Source organism: Mus caroli, unplaced genomic scaffold (assembly GCF_978045245.1).
Source record: "Mus caroli unplaced genomic scaffold, Mus_caroli_1 scaffold_6, whole genome shotgun sequence".
Classification (NCBI taxonomy): Eukaryota; Metazoa; Chordata; class Mammalia; order Rodentia; family Muridae; genus Mus; species Mus caroli.
This window is the reverse complement of record NW_028227261.1, coordinates 13059863-13064078: the sequence shown is the minus strand read 5'-3', so window position 1 is coordinate 13064078 and position 4216 is coordinate 13059863. Positions and strand designations below refer to the sequence as shown.

The following is a 4216-nucleotide window of genomic DNA, read 5'->3' as shown; positions in this document are numbered from 1 at the left end:
CAGGACCTCAATGCATTCAATCTCTTAAAGGACAGGTTAGAGCTCAGCATGGCTCCTGCTCCTAAAGCTTATTGAAGTAAAATTTGTATCTGTTTTATAAGATATATTGATGTTACATTGATTGTAGTAAAAGCTTGATTGTTTCCCACAAAAGTGTCACAATCAGCTGGGCTGTGGTGGTGCATGTCTTTAATCCCAGCACTTGGGAGGCAGAGGCAGGCGAATATTTGAATTCAAGTCCAGCCTGGTCTACAAAGTGAGTTCCAGGACAGCCAGGGATATACAGAGAAACCCTGTCTCTAAAACAAAAAACCAAAAAGCAAAAACCAAAATAAAAGTGTCAGAATCAAGTGTGAGTCTCCTGTTACAGAGTAGAGTAGGACTCACTGGAAATATTGGATCAGAATGGGCAGAATATCATGGAAGATCTGTTGAAATGGGTTCTTATATATTACCAGGAGGACCATGAAGGAATGGTGACAATGAGAAAGACAGATATTGAGTTATCTGAATAACAAGGTTTCCATTGTCATCAGACCATTGATTGGAACTCTGCCTGGTTTATGTATTTGGGATAGGGTGGGGGTAAGGGGCTTGCTAAAAGTGTTTGAGATGAACTATTTTCTTCCTTTGGATATTTCCTTAGCATTTGCCTACCTGAAAGCTACGATGAGCTTCAAAGACCCACCAACACTCCAGCAGCTGGCAAGAAGTCTGTTGAAAGATGAAGCCTTGACCATCTCTGCTCTGCCAAACCTGCCTGTGCAACTCTTCCCACCACTCTTCAAGGATGCATTCACCAGCAAACAACCTAAGATCCTGTGCCTGATGGTGACAGCATGGCCCTTCCCACTCCTTCCTGTGGGATCTCTGAGTGGGATTCATGACCTGGAGACCCTGAAAGCTGTACTAGATGGACTTGATTTGTTGATGTCACAAAAGGATCGACCTAGGTATGTGAGTCTAAGGTAGCATGGAGGAATGTGTGTGGATGAGAAGAAGTGAATACAGGATTCACAATGGGTCCAAGGTGAATCAGAGGCTTTTTTTCAAAGATATATCTATTTATTATATATATAAGTACACTGTAGCTGTCTTCAGACACACCAGAAGAAGGCATCAGATCTCATTACAGATGGTTATGAGTCACTATGTGGTTGCTGGGATTTGAACTCTGAAGCTCTGGAAGAACCCTCTCTGTATCCCAAATCAGAGGCTTCTGTTGTACAGGTCAGTATCTTCTAGAATGGAAACAAAGAGGCAGGACTCTGGTGTATGAAAGACAGCTGAAAACAAAAATAGTGTATTTGCAATGAGTATGTCCCTGCCTCCTCCCCAGCCATGGAAAATGGAAACTTTGTTAAATGAATTGATTTAAGGGAAGTTGAATTATGGGTCATGCAGATTACACATTGTGTCTCCTGTCCTATGAATGTCCTTCTACTTTACCCACAGCAGGTGGAACCTACAAGTGCTTGATTTGGGAAATGCCCACCAGGACTTCTGGAATGGTTGGGCTGGATTACTTCATGAAGTCTGCTCTCAAGATGTCTTTGGCAAGAACCAACCAGTGGGAAATCATCCCATCCTAGGGGGGAAACAGACCATGACTATAAAAATGAATCTTTCCCTCCAGTTCTGCCGACATTCTGAATACGTAAACTATTTGCATTGGTGGGCTGAGCAGAGAAAAGATGGGATACAGGTAATCTCTGAGAAGCTGAAGTTTACAGGCATTCACTGTAATGAGTTGCAGTTGTTGCGGTTCTTGAAGTTTTCTTATGTAGCCTCAATCCAGGAATTGGCAATAAAGTCCATACACTGGGATATATATATATATAACTTGCATTGCTAGCCCGTGGCCTGGGCCAGATGAAAAACCTCCAGAAACTCATTTTCATGAACATCAGGAGATCTCCTGACCTTAGGGACCTAGCAGAAGCCCATATTGTTACAGAGATCTTCTCCGAGTTCTCCAAACTGCATAAGGTCCAGCATCTCCATTTGCATAATGTCTACTTCCTGAAAGAATGCCTGGACCTAATGCTCAGGTAAGAAAGGACAGAGAGCTTTATCCAGGGGTGAGGAAATTATTTTGTCCTTGTTCTGCTTATATTAAGTATGAGTTCATATAGTTGCTTACATTTATAGAGGTGTGAGCTTAGCATATTTGATATAGTACTTTATGATGCTATTGCATCCTGACTTGTCACCTTCGTAAAACCAGACATCACGTACGTGTCCATGATTTTGAAAAGGTTTCTTGAGAAACCCTGATGATGGGAAAATTGATCTATAGAATATATGAGATGTTATACCATTGGCCTGTCATATCAATTCTTTCCTCGGAACTATATGAACCTTTTGCATCTGCCTCTGACTTTCCATGGGTAATTTGAGCACAGGTTGGGGCTGAGTAGATGGGAAATGAGTGAATTACAGTGGTCATAAGGAAGCCCTGTGAACAGAACAGAGTCTTAGTGGAAGCAGGGGCACATGGAGATTAATATTGGCAGAGCTGGGAATGGTTTGAGTGGTTTCCAGTTGAAGATTCTGGATTCTCCTGTTTATATCACCTGTCCCCAAATATGTTTTGTTTTTACTAGTTCATAGGGATCTGTAGAGCTGAGGCAGTAGCAGACAGTGATGACATATTTCCTACGTAGAAGAACATGGTAGCTCTCCATCAGGGAGCAATTTGGCCTTGATTTTAATAATGGTCTGACAATGACCTTTGGCTAAGGAAACTCTGCTACTTTGAAATAACAGCCCTTTCTCTGTCACCATTGAACTTGAGTGAGGTTAGCCATTTCTCTCTCTCTCTCTCTCTCTCTCTCTCTCTCTCTCTCTCTCTCTCTCTCTCTCTCTCTCTCTCCCTCTTCCTAGGTGCTTTGAGCATCCATTAGAGACCCTTGCTATCACTTATTGCAGGCTTTCAGAATCAGACATGAGGTATCTGTCCCAGTGTCCAAGCATCCATCAGCTCAAATACCTGGACATGATTTACACCACATTCAATCCTTCAAGTCATTGATTTCTAGAAAGCCTACTAGAAAGACTGACATTTACTCTGCAGACATTAAAATTGGAATGCTTTCACCTCATGGACTTCGAAATCCGTGACCTTCTGCCTGTGCTGAGCCAGTTTTCCCAGCTCACTGAAGTCAATTTTGTGGAGAACTTCTTTTCCATGGTCAGCCTGAAGACGTTGCTGCAGCATACTGCCAACCTCACACAGCTGACCCTGGAGAAGTACCCTGCCCCTGTTGAACTCTATGTTGACTGTCATGGTGTTATTCCAGACAGATGTGTACAACTTTGTTCTGAGCTTATGACCACACTCAACGGTGTAAGGCAGCCAAAGCAGGTATATTTTGTGAGTATGAAATGTTTACCTAATTATGAATATCTCATTTATATTTTGGAGGGCATGGTATCTTCTGAGCAATTAAGAAGGAGAGGTCATTCCTGGGATTTGATCAATGGAGGGCAGCTCTCAAGAGACTCATTAGAGTTATAGAACATATGTATTCAAGCATTTTTAGATGTGCTTTGGAAAGATAATTATTTCATTTTCTTTGAATGTCAGTCAAATTCTTCTGATTTGCGGTAGTTGTGTTGAGATGGAAAACCATGAGCTTATTTTCAGTCTAATGTCTACAGTACAGACACACCCTTGAACAGCAGCTATATCTGAAAATTGTAGGGCTGCATTCCAGCACTTTCCGTGTATGAGGAACCTTAGAGGTTGGGAAGCAGATAAAAGAGAGGGGACATTATAAAAATCATAATGGACTTGAATAGGAGGGCTCTGTTTCATTCTCCCTGTGGATGGCATCCACTTTTTTTTTCTTTTTTTTTTTTCTTTTCTTTTTGTTGTTGTTTTTCGAGACAGGGTTTCTCTGTATAGCCATGGCCGTCCTGGAACTCACTTTGTAGACCAGGCTGGTCTCGAACTCAGAAATCCACCTGCCTCTGCCTCCCAAGTGCTGGGACTAAAGGCGTGCGCCACCACGCCCGGCATGGATGGCATCCACCTTTTGGCTCTCCCTTTACACAATGTTCTACATTATATGGACATATTTTTATGGAGTATAAATCTGACTAAACTTGGAATATTTTTGTATTAGACTTTATCACTATTAAGCTTTATCTCTTTCTTGGGGAGGTCCAGTAGCCTGCTATTATCTTCTACCACCACTGTTACCATTATAAT

General features: G+C 42.0%; 1 pseudogene; it reads left to right on the top strand.

The window, feature by feature from the left end:
• Positions 1-669: 669 nt before the first annotated feature.
• On the top strand, positions 670-3520 carry LOC110288383 (PRAME family member 12-like; annotated as a pseudogene).
• The last annotated feature ends 696 nt before the right edge of the window (positions 3521-4216 follow it).